Source organism: Fukomys damarensis, unplaced genomic scaffold, assembly GCF_012274545.1.
Source record: "Fukomys damarensis isolate Sample0158 unplaced genomic scaffold, DMR_v1.0_HiC HiC_scaffold_8, whole genome shotgun sequence".
Classification (NCBI taxonomy): Eukaryota; Metazoa; Chordata; class Mammalia; order Rodentia; family Bathyergidae; genus Fukomys; species Fukomys damarensis.
In genome coordinates this window covers 16,663,689-16,677,069 of record NW_022900920.1, presented here as the reverse complement: position 1 = coordinate 16,677,069, position 13,381 = coordinate 16,663,689, and the positions used below count along the sequence as shown (strand labels likewise).

Below are 13,381 nucleotides of genomic sequence, written 5' to 3'. Positions count from 1 at the left end.
TATAACCCAGAGACAAATTCTTGTGTCATTATTATTCATAGAAGTTGGAAGGCAATACATCTGGCCACCAAGGCAGTTAATGAAAGTGTCCACTGCCGAGAAAATGATCTAAGGACATTCAGTAAAATCCAAGTTGCAATTTATGGTATCAATTAACATCCTAAAGAATGATCGTTAAAGCGAGCCTTACTTGGAGGAAGAAATTGCTCATCCTTTGTGGTTTAGTTAGAGGACTCCCTCACTGGAGACACTCCTTTAAACAGACTGCTGTGGTGCTGCACATTTATCACTGGTGAACTATCTGTGAAGCTAAGGTGCAGAATCCTTCAAGAGTAAGATGGAAGTTAGCCAAGTGGGCCAGATGAGCTGCACCCATATAGATAGCAAAGTCTTTCCTTCCCCCATTGTACAAAGCAGCTTCTCCTCAAGGCTTCTCATCTTAGAAAGTAATGTTTTATATCTGTTTGCTTATGCGAAAACCCTAAACACTATTCATGATTCTTAATCTAATTGTCTACAAAATATATCTCAAATCCATTCTTTCTTTCTATCTCAGTGCCACGATCCTACTTCAGATCACTATCATGTAGGCTGAGCCCGTCTCCTTCAGTGGGGATCAGCAAAAGTGACACATTTGGTCGATGACATGTGAAAGAAAATATACTGAGCTCCTTAGAGGAAGGTTCCTACATCTCAGCAACAGACATTTAAGAGATGGCATGATTTCAGCTGGACTTTGTCATTTCTGGATGTGACACTTGGAATCTAAATATCTAGCTATCTTTCTCTATGAGAAAAGTAAGCTGGAGAACAAAGTTAACATTCCAACACAAAGCAGAACATGGACAGAAAGAGCTGGAGTCCTAATGATATTGATGAGCCACTGGTTAACTATGCCCAGAGCTACTCTACACATGACTTCTTAACAAAAATAATAATAAAGGTACTTTTCATCTAAGTAGACTTTTGGTAGAGAATGTCAGACACTTGTATTCAGACTGATTCAGTGTCAGAAGGCTCTTCTCTTGTATTTTTGGCCCTCTCCAAACTGCTCTTTATGCAGGCACCAGAGTGATCTTTTCAAAGCCTTCTTATGGAATTATCCTTACAAACTCAGTGACTTCATTTTTCACTTCTAAAACTCAAAGTTCTTTAACATTGTCTTCCAAACTGTATCATCTATCTGATGCTCCGTATCACATTACCCTCAAAATATAGAACTTAAAAAAAATCATTTATTATCTCACAGTTCTTAGGGTGAAGAATGCAGGAGTGACTCAGGTAGGTAGTTTTGGCTGCAGTTCTGTCATGAGGCTGTGGTGAAGATTTTGACTGGGGCTGGAGGATCTGTTTCCAACATGGTGTCTTCATATGGTGGTTGAAGGAAAGGCTTAGCTAAGCCACACTCTTCCTATGGTTTCTGTGATGTCTTTGTAACAGAGCAATGGCTCCTGCTAGAGCAACTGATCCAGAAGAGAGCAAAAAGAAGCCTCAGCTCATTTTGTGTCCTAACTTTGAACGTCATACAGCACCAGGTCTATCACATCCTAATCATGTACAGATACACTCTTAAAGAAGAGGGTTTAGGATTTGCCTTTTAAAGCAATCAACACTAAAGTGAATTACATGCTTTGCATGACCTAGCCCATGCCTACCTTTTTGGCTCCTCTAACCCCATTTTTCTCTTGGATAAGCCCTGCCTCAGCTCACAGGTTCCCCTGAGTTCAGCCATATCAATGACTTCCCACTCCTCACCCCTTGAGACTTTTGACAAGCTGTTCCCTGTGTTTACAGTGTCATCCTCAGTCCTTTGCCTATCTGAACACTTCTCAATCTCTAGATTCATTTCAAATGTCACTTCCTAAGAGAGGCCTGTCCAGACCACCCCGACTAAGACTGTTCTTCTCTTTCATCACCTCTTAATACTTTTTCTCATACCATTTGCCACCATTTCAATATTTAATTTACTTATGACTTCACTTTTGCAAGATGCAAAGGAAAGGAGGGTACATTTACTCACCACAGCATCTGCAGAACCTAGAAAAGGATTTAGCATAGGCAGGTTCTCAACAAATCCTACTGAGTGAATGAACGAACAGTGAAAGATGCCATCCCAGAGCACAAATGAAGAGGCATGGGTTGTACACTGGGTATATAGATTCATCACACAACATCTCTAGGAGGATTTCCTTCACCACTGTGAGTAGAAGTGGGGTCTACAGAAGTGGAATCATGCTCTGAAGCGAAAAGCATAGTCAGGTGGGAAGAAGCTGGAAGTGGGTCTCACCAGTCAGTGACACTAAGTGCTGAGCTATGAATCCTTTGAGAGCTCATTCTCATGATCAGAAACACAGAAACACCCTCAAGATGGGTTTCTGACATGGCAGGGCTTCTGCCTGCTCGACTGGAAGCAATACTTCTGCCTCCACTGGGAAACTATGACTCCACACAATGTAGCAGGACAGGGGCAGAAACAGACAAGTGGTGGCATTCTGCCACTAGACTAAGGGTCAAAGTGGAAGGGCAGTGTGAGGAGGGCTAAAGGAACAGTACATTCTGGGGGCAGGGGTTGCCTTTCATGAAGTGCTTTTGGCAAGAGGGGATCTACAGACTTCTTCAAAGATCAAGGGCTCCATTATCTTCCCAAGTGTGAGAGGAGCTGATATTTTTCCTGCTTCCCACAGCACTACTTTATGAAAACATCTTCAGATTCAGAAACCTGGTAGGGAGCAGCATGGATCAACTCAACCTCCTCTGCTTGAGCGTAAGGGGATTCTCAGCCCCAGACACACAGAAAGGACCAAGGTGGTCCATGCTTTTGTTTCCATAGGCAAACGCCTGCTGGCCAGGAGAGATTGCTTCTCACTCCAGGCTGGCAAGGGGTCAAAGGCCAGTGTGGAGCTAGGTAAAGAACTTACAGTTGCAACACTCAGAAGAAAGCACACTTTTGAAAAGAATTTACAAGTGTATTTTAAAATAGAAGAATATTTCTATTCTTCTGGTGGCACATGCATAATATCAGCACTCTGGGAGACTGAGGCAAGAAAATTGCAGATTCAAGTCCAGCCTGGACAATTTAGTGATTTTGTAAGTCTCATCTCGAAATAAAAATTTCGAAGAGGTCTGGGAAAGTAGCTCAGTGTGAAGACTCTGGGTTCAATGCCCTAGACCAACAAAAAGAGAGAGACAAAGAAGAGAAAGAATATGAGTGGGGAGAGGATGGTGAGGGGGTAAAGGGGAGGAGGGGGTGAAGAAGAAGGAGGAGGAGGAGAAATGGGAAAAAAGAAGAAGGGGAGGGGAGGGATGGAGGAGCAGGAGGGGAAGAGGAAGACAAAGAGGAGGAAGCAGGAAGAGGAGGTATGTGCTAAATCAAACTGAAGACATTGGATCTTCAAGGGGTCCCAGTTATGATATTAATCACCAGAATGCATCGTGTCCTAGGTTGTTAGAGCTAAAGACATGCCAGACTTTGGAAAGGGAGGCAAAGATGAGGATTAAAAAACAGATGGTTCCAGAGCCCACTGCCCCCAACAGTGTCTCTTTTTTAAGTAAATACTTTATGATGTTCTCCTTATTAACATGACTTTCATAGTTTCCATGACATAAATACACATGTAATTTCAAAAATGCAAGTCGATATAATGCTGGAGCTATAATATAAAGAGAAAAATTTAAATTACATGATTTGTAATATAATAGTCTGTATTTCAATGTCAGTGCTACTACATGTACTCTCAAGATGCAGTGAATAACCAGAGGCTGATACATGATTATTATGAATATTGAAATGTGGTTATAGTTGGTTCCCATTATCACCGGCCAATACCATAGGAGGTCCTACATCAGTGTGACCAATAGCACATGCCTTGTTAAGGACCCCCGAGAAGAACAGAGTCTTCTATTATGATACATGGTTTATTATCATGAGACTGAGCTGTCAAAGGATTCATACCTCATCCTTAGAAAACCACTAAGTATAGGTTCTATGTTGGGTGCTAAATATGGGTCAAATGGTAATCCCAGATTTAGATATCCATTTAAAGTAAAAAGTGATCAGCATGATTAAAACCAGACAATCTTCTATTGTGCCTCCAAAGTGGCCAACCTCCCTAATATCATGAAACCGACCCTCAATAAATATATTCCCACTGCATCCTCACCTTTGTAGACCTCCTTCTAAGCCGTTTCACCTTATACCACTTGTCTCTACCTTCCCAGGTTCCTAAACTCTGATTTAGCTCTAGCTTCCAGCCTCACGCTTGTCCCTTGGTGTTCCTTCATCACTACCCTGTGCTCCACTGCATGGAATGGTCTTGGGTCCAGCCACCCTCAGTTATAAGTCATCCTGGTTCAGTCTTCTCACTAAGAGCCTGGAGCAGGGCCTGCAACCCAAGCAAGTGTATAATAAGCAGGCCAACTGTTGCTGAGAGTATTTCAGTTTAAAGATAGGATATCCATCCTTATGGGAACATGGACCTAATAGGGAAATCATGCAGAAAGTGTCTTCCCAGAGAATTGATGTACCAAGAGAGACTGGGGCCAGGGTCTGCTGTCTCCCCACTTAACCATTCACCTGAATACACAGCAGGACTGACTCTGAGGGCTTGAACTTGTGCTGATCCTACTGGTTAAAGTCAATGACTTCCAACCATGAGGATTGGACAAAAGCCTGCAGCAAGATTAAGGTGAGAGGGATTTCAGGACCTAGCAACAGCTAAGCCTGCAAATGGAAGAAGCAATGAGTACTCGGAGTAGGAGCTAGCAGGGTAAGGAGGATTCAAAAGTAAGGCCTACAGCAGGGAAACTCTCATAACCAGGAAGACTAGGTAGGGGGTTCCTATGGAAGAGCAAAGGCTCAGGCCTGGGTCTAAACACCAGTGGTGGCTCTGGGAAGCCATGGCTTGGATGTTGGGAGGTGGCAGAAGGGGAGATGGTCTTCTCTGGGTAAAGTTTCTCTCTATTCCTATCACACTCTCACTCCACAGACCAGATATTTCAAACTCAGTTCTTAGGAGACAGAAACCAAAGCACCACTCCGTGGTGGGACCATGAACTTTTCTTAATCACATGACCTTACTACTAATTACCCATTTCTGTGATATAAAATGCATTTGCCAGCTCCCTTCACTAACTTCAGAAGATATTTTATATAAAGGGAAATCAATTTAAAATTCTCATTTCTGTTGTCTTCAGTTTTAAATAAGAAAGAGTAATTTGATGTTTTTAATGAATAGTTATTAGCTCTCTTTAGTTATCCAAAATATTTTTTTTAAATGTGGTTTTAGTGTCTTTGAGTATCAGGAAGTTAAACTCCAGGGAGAAATCTACTTCCAAAAAGTAGAAATAAGAAATAGATTCAGAAAGTATTAGGATTTGCTTGCTCTTCTATATAAATGTGTACAAAAGGACGCAAACATGTAAGAATATGCATGTTTGCAGAAGATGAAGAGTCTTCCTGCCTAGCACTATGCTTGAAATTCATGAATTTCCCACAAATGTGTGTGTAATTATTCTGTTTTTTCAATGTCTGTTTTTAAACTTCAGTCTTCAAACGCCTGTTTGCTTTAGATTCTTGGCATATAATTATTGCACGCTCTACCAGATGACTGTGGTGGTGGCAGTTGGACAGGACAGGTTTGGGACAATAAAGTGTTAAAGGCCTTTCTACACGTTAGAATATTTATTGCTCACATCATCTTTCATGCAACAATAACGATATGGTAAAGGGAAGGTCTGCCCAGAATTTAGTGCTGTCCTGTCTGGAGCCTGGAAATAGCCACATCTTACCCTTCCAAGAAGCCCACTCCCCGTGAACCCCTCTTATTGTACCCCTTTCAATTAGCCCATGACCCCAAGACGCCTCCCTCCTATCATTCTGGTTCTGGACTGCCCCTCACCCAACATTAGCCATTTTCTTTCTTCTTTGTAATGTTTTGGCGGTTCTGGAGATCCGACTCAGGACCTTGAGCTTGCAAGGCAGGCAGTAGAACCACTAAATCCCCAGCCTCAGCCATTTTCTCTTAAAGGCTCACCCCCAATACCCCCATCACACTACCAGCTCATCACCCTCCTCTCCCAAGTCCTTCATCCCTGCTTTGTATCTTTCTCTATATCACCAGCCCTCCTCTCAAAAAGGGACTCCCTTCTTGTCCACACTTTCTTCACCAACCCCCATCCAACATCCTCCCATCCCTCCTCACTGTCTTCCCCTACACCAACAACACTCCTTTCTCTTTTTTTTGGTACCGAGGATTGAACTCGGGTCCTTGCGTTTGCAAGGCAGGCCACCAAAGCGCTGAGCTAAATCATCGGCCCCCAACCCTCCTTTCTTTTGGGTCTCCTCCCTCCATCTCCTTCATGCCAGCCCTTCCTTATCATCCTCCCTCTGTGCAGAGCACCTGAGCTGCCTACACATAAAAAGAGCCATGGCAGGGTGAGGATTCAGGACCTCTTCGTTGTCATAGCAAAGTCTCCTTGCAAAATCTGAACCAGAAAGTCTGAAAGAGGCAGCTGAGCATGAAGACCAAATGGGATCCTCACCCCTAGAAACTTATCTTCTAGCCAACCATGTGGCAGAAAGTGAAAGGATGAAAATCTAGAGTTCAGATATTGGTAGAGATGCTATACCCGGGTGCATCCACTGAGCCACACAGGGGTGAACAGTGGCTGAGGGATAAGGCTGACGGGTCTCTGGCTCCCATGATAATTCCAGAGAATATGCACATAGATTGAAGCACTGTTTCTCAAATACTTCCAGTGGTTCTAATCCCAGAGTGCTCCTTGGAAATGGATTCTCTGGTTCTGGGATGAAAACCGGTATTTAAACTACTTTTAGCAAATATACCAGGTGATCCTGCAAGAACCTTTGAAGAAAGACTGATTCTGAGTATAATTTGGCATATGTTTTACTGATCTTTAATGTCCAGCCTTGGTTAGAATTGATCTAAATTAATTGAGTTCTCAGACTCTGTCCTGGGGTGGAGGAAAAGCAACCAGCAATGGTTTTATTTGTTGTTAATAAAATCTTCTGAATGGCTTTCTTTTTCACCGTCTATGAAACTCAAGTCAATAAACATTTAGGTTCCTATTTTGGTTTGTTCCCAAAGGTACACGTGCTGGGAATTGTTCCCCACTGTAACATAGGTGTGTGGACCTTTAAGAGCTGGGACTTAGGAGGTGACTAGGCCATGACCATCCACAAGAAAGGAATTGATGCTTACAGAGTGGGTTATTCAGTCTCAAAGTGGGGTGGTCCTCACGAGAGAACACCGTCATGAGAGTAAGTCCCGCCCCGTCTCTTGCATCTTCCCATGACCTTCTCTCACCTACCCTCCTACTGTGATGCCAGCTACAATGTTGTCTTTATAAAGTATCTGGCCTTGGGTATTTTGTTGTAACAGAAAAATCCCATAGAGCTCCTGTCAGTACAATGGCTCTCCCTGCTTGCTGAGGGCAGCTCTCTCCTGCTTCACTTTCCCACCGTGGCTGCACAATGGGAAAAGCAGGAGGCCCCGTGGTCAGAACTGGTTCAGGTATTTCTCCCGTCTTTCTTCATTCTGAGAAACCTCCCCCGCTTCTCTGAGCCTCAGCTTGTAGGTGTATAAAATAGGATAGAACTACATGGTTTGTCTTTTCTAAGTGTCCATCCCCTACCTAATGGAAGCTGTTTCTGGAGACTCTGTAGATGACTCTTGAGGGCAAACTTCTAAAATCACTTGCATTCCTACAAGAACAGATTTTTTGTTTGTCTGTTTGTTTGTTTTTTTGTTGTTGTTGTTTTTGTTTTTGTTAACTGGAGATCAAACTCGGGACCTCACATTTGCAAGGCAGGCATGGTGCCACTGAGCTAAGTCCTCTGCCCAAAAACAGTTCTAAAACGATTCAAGTATAAGGAGCCCTGCAGGAGATATGCCAAAGAGGAAAGTACAAAGGCCAAATGAACATAAGAGCTGTGTCTGTGGATTGGAAAGCACTTTGTCAAGTCCTTAACAAGTAAGTACACCAGGAAGAAGACATTCTTGGGGTGTCATCTATCCCCTCCCTGTAGGAGTTGAGTCCCATTGAAGTATAACTAGACTAATCAATCTTAAAGTCATCCAAATCACAGGCCAAGAAAAAAATCAACCAAACCATTTGGGAAAAAAGAGTTGTCCTAAGACAGCAGCTCTTCATTAGACCAGTGACAGCTGATCTTCAGGTAGACACATAGAAGTCCACAGGGTTCTGGGAATGTGTAGGGTCTGCTGTCCCCAGCTCTGCCCAGTGATGCTCTATGGACAGCTGGTCTGCAAAGGGGAGTCAGGCACTTAGCAGAGGCTCCAGCCAGCCTTCTTTGCAGCTGCTTTCTCTTAGGGTTACTCCCTGTTATTTCCTGACTTGCCCCGACTCCCTGGGGCTAAGGGCTCTGCTCTGAGAGGTTTTACTCCACAACAGGAAGGTGCTCTCTGACTCCCTTCTGTCTGGCAGCTCATTTGAAATTTACTTCCTTCACCCAACAGGCTGAACCCCACCTTCCCACAAGACAGCCAGCTCTGCCACTGCCTTGACCCACTTCCCTGCAGGTAGACTTGCCCCTCAGCCCAGTGGAGGTAGGAGGGGTTCAACACAAACTCCCTTGATTTCAGACCTCAATTTCAGAGAGTTCCTTATTGCAGCTAAACCCCTCGCCTTAATCTTTTATCCCTCTCAACTTAATCCTCCTGGACCCTGCCCCTCTTGGTACCTGTCACCTGTCAAAGGAAAGTATTTGTTCTCCTTCTATTTGTCTTTTCACCCTGATTTGGTGTGTGGCCTTTTCCTTGTTATTAAATAACTAGGATATGTGTTTATTTTGCTCTGGCTGAAGAGTGTTACACACGTAACAAAACAATAAAAGCACCAAAGAGCACCTGGTACCTGTTCTGCCCAACTGTGCTTAACTATATTGCCTATGTATTTCAAGGAATGATAACCTCACGCAGATATAGCAGCAGCTGGCTCTTGACCCGTATCTCCCTTTATAAGCTTTTTTGGTGCTTGAAGACTACCAGGTTTCTTTGTAATTTCCATGAAACTCTGTGCATCTTTCCATATTTCCCTTCAGTTTACTCCAACACCCATGCATTTTATTAGAAAAGCTAGCACCTGAAAAGCCCTGTGAAATAAACCAGGTGGGGATTTAAATCTCTACTTTGCAGACAAAAAAAAGCACAATGCTCTGCAAATTCTGAAAGTTGAAAAATTAATCTCAGGAGAGAGTACTTGTTCATCTTGAGGTCAAGGAGCATTGTATTAATACCATATTGCTGGCAGGATCAGATCTGTGGATGGAATGCTGGGCATTTGCCTTGGCTTGAAAGCTGTTGGGAGAGAGAGCTCTGTTCTACTCTAAGAGAACTCTACACAGGACAGTTAACAGAGAAAGAAAGGAATTAACAGGCAAGGTCCCCCCAGGATGTACATCAAGTCAGATGTCCCAGCATCGAGTTGAATTTCATTTCTAGATGGTATGGTCCTGATATGGCCCAGACACTAGACTGAGAACAATCCTCAGGTGAACACAGTTACTTAGAATCATGCAGGAGCCAGGGGACATGGATGATATAGACTCGGGCTCCAACTCCAAGAGATCAAGAAATGGTTTAGGACCACCACCCCTCATCCCAGAAAAAGAGAATTTGTCACACACAAGAAAGAGTAAATATGATTCTGTGAAGATGACAGCATGCCTCTAAAACTTTCATCATGGTTTCAGTGAATTATATGGATGGATACATAGACTCAGCATAAAGGAGAGTAAAAACACATTGTAGAATTTAGGGGGCTGACTACGAGCAAAATTGTTCATTTTTAAATGCCCTGTCCCAAGTCCCATCACTTTTCCCTGATCGTGTGGATGGTAGTGACAGACTAAGGTCCAGAAGTTCCCAACATTAGACCTTTATTGGGTTAAAAAGTAGCCTGCGGCTAACTGCAACCTAAAGCACCTACAGTGTAACTAGAACAATCCTACAGGAATGAACGGGAGAATCACAGCAGGAAGACATGGTCTTTACCTCGTTGGTGACCAAGTCCTTATCAGAAAGGAGGAGCCCACTGCAAAACTTTTCTGTCTCAGCACAGAGAGCACGGACATGCCAAGGCCTTCATTTCAGTTGTCTGGCCGGCCCCACATTTCAGTTCCAGAGAGAATTTAAGCAGAATTTCTGATGATTGCAGTCCCCACTGCCTCCACCTGTACCAGGAATGAGCACTTTCAGTGCAGACCACACTGGAAGGGAGGGAAGCACCGAGAACTACACACAGGAAGTCTCCACACTGTGGACCCCTGCCACCTGTCCCCCAGTGCCACTCATGGATCTACTCCATTCAGCTCCCCAGCACACAGCAATGGCCTCCAGGCCTTGGGTCCATCAGTACCTGCCTCTCTGCACAGTCATGTCAGACCTGAGGGGCAATGCACTCCACAACCCCACATGGGTCTCCCAGAGGTGTCACTGAGATAGAGCAGGTGATACTGTGTATAGATGGTGTCGCAGGGACAGCAGCCGTGCAGGTCACCCTGGCCAGGTGGGCCTCACATTCTGTTTGTCCTCACAGAGCATGGTGCACTCAGCATAGGGGTCATGTAACTCAGTCATTAAAAACACAGGGTTTTACACAAACTCCAGGCTGGATTCCATTTGCATTTGACCAAATAGACAAGGGATGAATTTTCCCTTTCCTTGTCAACTACCCGCTCTCTACTAAACTATGCCAAAATACAACTGGAGAAGCTCAAATGAAAGAACGCAAAGGCATACAAAGCAAGGGATACATGAAATACTCTTCTTCCTCCCCCTGACCCCTTCCTTACTCTTACTGCACATGGTCTCTGCCTTTAGGGCCATCTGGCTATCGTCTTCTGACTGGGACATATACACTAGGGCAGGAATTGAAACTTTTTCTATAAAGGACAAAAGAGTAAATATTTTCAGTTTTCAGTTCTCCAGCTCAACAGCCCAGCTCCCATTGCAGCGTGAAAGTAACCATAGATGATATACAAACAAATGGGTGTGGCTGTGCTCCTATAAAATGTTATTGGCATAAACTGGCAGTGGGCCACATAGGCCCATGGGCTGTGGTTTGCCGATCCTGCATTAGATTATTGTCTTCCTCTTTAGCAAAACCTGCCTGCTCCCAGGCCCAGGTCTACTTTGTAAGCTTAGTGATAATAGGGTGCTCTCTTTGCTTTTCGGGTGCCACACATCCATTTACTAAGTCTTTCTGATTACTTACAGTCTGGCCCAAAGAAAAGGCTCCCATATTGACAATTCCAAGCATATAAGAGACTCAAAGGAGGCTCGAAACTGAGACCCTTTGAACATCTTTTCTCACCTGTACAGCATGACCTGGTCATCTTCCATGTGGCTGCTTTCCATCCCTTCTTCACCTACAATCTCCTGTAATAAATAAGTCACATTCTCCTTTAATGCCCCTCAAAGCTAAAACTACATCAAACATCTTACCAACAGCGGTAATGAATGCTTTGCTTTCAAATAACACATACATCCCATTACCCACACCACCAGCCCGAGCACCCCCAACCTTACTGTGGTCTTCCAGGAGTCACAGTACTAAGTAGTTGAACTGAACTCTGATCCCTGGGTCTTAAATAATAATTAAATTATGAGGAGGGAAGCAACCCAGAATACACAAAGTAGAATATCACCCTTCTACCCACCACCCTTTAATAAATCCAAAGACTTTCTTCTTAAACCTGTGTGTCAAAGGTACAAAAAGTAAGGGAGCAACAGTTGTCTATGGCAATGGGATGCCGGCTTGTTTGGGGGACAGCTTTGCAGCATTAATACGATGTCTTTGTACAACAAAGGAGAAAATAGTAGAAAGTGTTCTGAATAATTCAAGCAACAGCTGCCTCTGTGGTTTTGGAGCTGTGGTTCCCTTCTTAATAAAAAGGCATTCAGCCTATAGGAAAGGGGTCCTATAAATCACAGGAAGTTTCAAGAAGTCAACAAAAGGATTCCAGGCAGGAGGCAGCCAGAAAGAGGGAAATCTGATCTTCATCCATTTTATTAAGTTAACATTTTTCTACCAGCATTTGTCTTCTCCCATCTAAAATCCCTCCACTGACTTAAGGAGACACCAGCAAATCTGTGGTTGGCAACCCTAGAGTGGGTGGCCCATGCTTCTGCTTCCTGCTCAGACATCAGCTTCAAGACAAAATATAATTACTCCCAAATTAGCCACTCCTCATGAGCAATAAATTATAAATAAATTAGAGTTCACAGCCAGAGAATTTGAAACAACCTTGATATAGGCTTAGAAAACCACATGCACACACGCGCACACACACACACACACACACACACACACACACACACACCCCTCAGGCTACGATCTAAAAGCCCAGTCTGTCTTTTTACTCAATTTACGGTTGGTTTAATGGCAGTGCATGTGAAAAGATACCCCTACTGTCACAAGGAACTGTTCATGCCACCCTAATTGAGAGCATGGTCATCTGCAGCTTTATCCCTGCCTTGGAAGAAAGCAGGCTAATTGGGAGTTTTAATGTCCACTATTTGAACTCCTTGCATCCATGAAAATATATGGACACTATAACTCCTGAACTTCCTTTTGATTATTCTTAGAATAAGAGAATTCTCATACAATTCCGTGCACACACACACGTGGACTTTGGACATTGCTTAGAAACATGCAAAGACCCTATCCCTTTGTGGCACATATGCAGCAGTCTCACAGGGATTTGAAATGATTAAAAAAAAAATCAGAGGTTTGGGAACAGAGTCAACTTGCTTCACTTCAGTCCATCAAAGGGTTTGGGGGACATGGAATTCAACCACTAAAAGCTGGCTAGATTGTGAAGACAGTTGGACTGACTGCGTGGCTTTTTCCCTTTTGTGGCTTTGTGGGTTGTCACCTGGCTAATTAGAGGCTACAGCTAGAGATGGTCTGGCAAATACAAGTACAAACACAGGTGAGGTCCTCTACAGTCATTCTTTGCAAACAGCTGATATGTGGCAGCAGACTAGTTGCTCAAGGTCAGATGACAATTTCCGTGCAGCTTCACAGCCTTGAGACAGCCTGTCTGACCAGGAGAAGGGCCAAAGGCACTGAGCCATTCTCTGTTCTAGGGTTGGCTGTGAACTGGGCCAGGCAGGAGATGTAGACCTAGTAACTGTTCTGGGCTCCATAGGAGAGAATAATGCAATTGATTTTTAATTCACTACCTGCTTAACTCAACAAAAGAGGAAAACAAAGATGTTTTGAAGCCTGTAAGTGTGCCAACACAGGAATTGGCAAGCTACCACCTGAGTCCTGTTGCAGTAAAGTTTTATTGAAACCCGATTATGTCTATTCATTTCCATACTGCCCATGGCTA

At 43.7% G+C, this 13,381-nt stretch overlaps 1 long non-coding RNA gene across 1 annotated transcript in view; it reads right to left on the bottom strand.

The window, feature by feature from the left end:
- Positions 1 to 1,301: 1,301 nt before the first annotated feature.
- LOC104868148 overlaps positions 1,302 to 13,381 on the bottom strand; it is a 78,348-nt gene continuing 66,268 nt past the window's right edge. The window contains exons 3-4 of the long non-coding RNA XR_781963.1: positions 11,356 to 11,420; positions 1,302 to 1,463 (exon numbers count right to left, since the gene is read on the bottom strand). This is a non-coding gene — a long non-coding RNA (uncharacterized LOC104868148). The remainder of the gene's footprint in view (positions 1,464 to 11,355; positions 11,421 to 13,381) is intronic.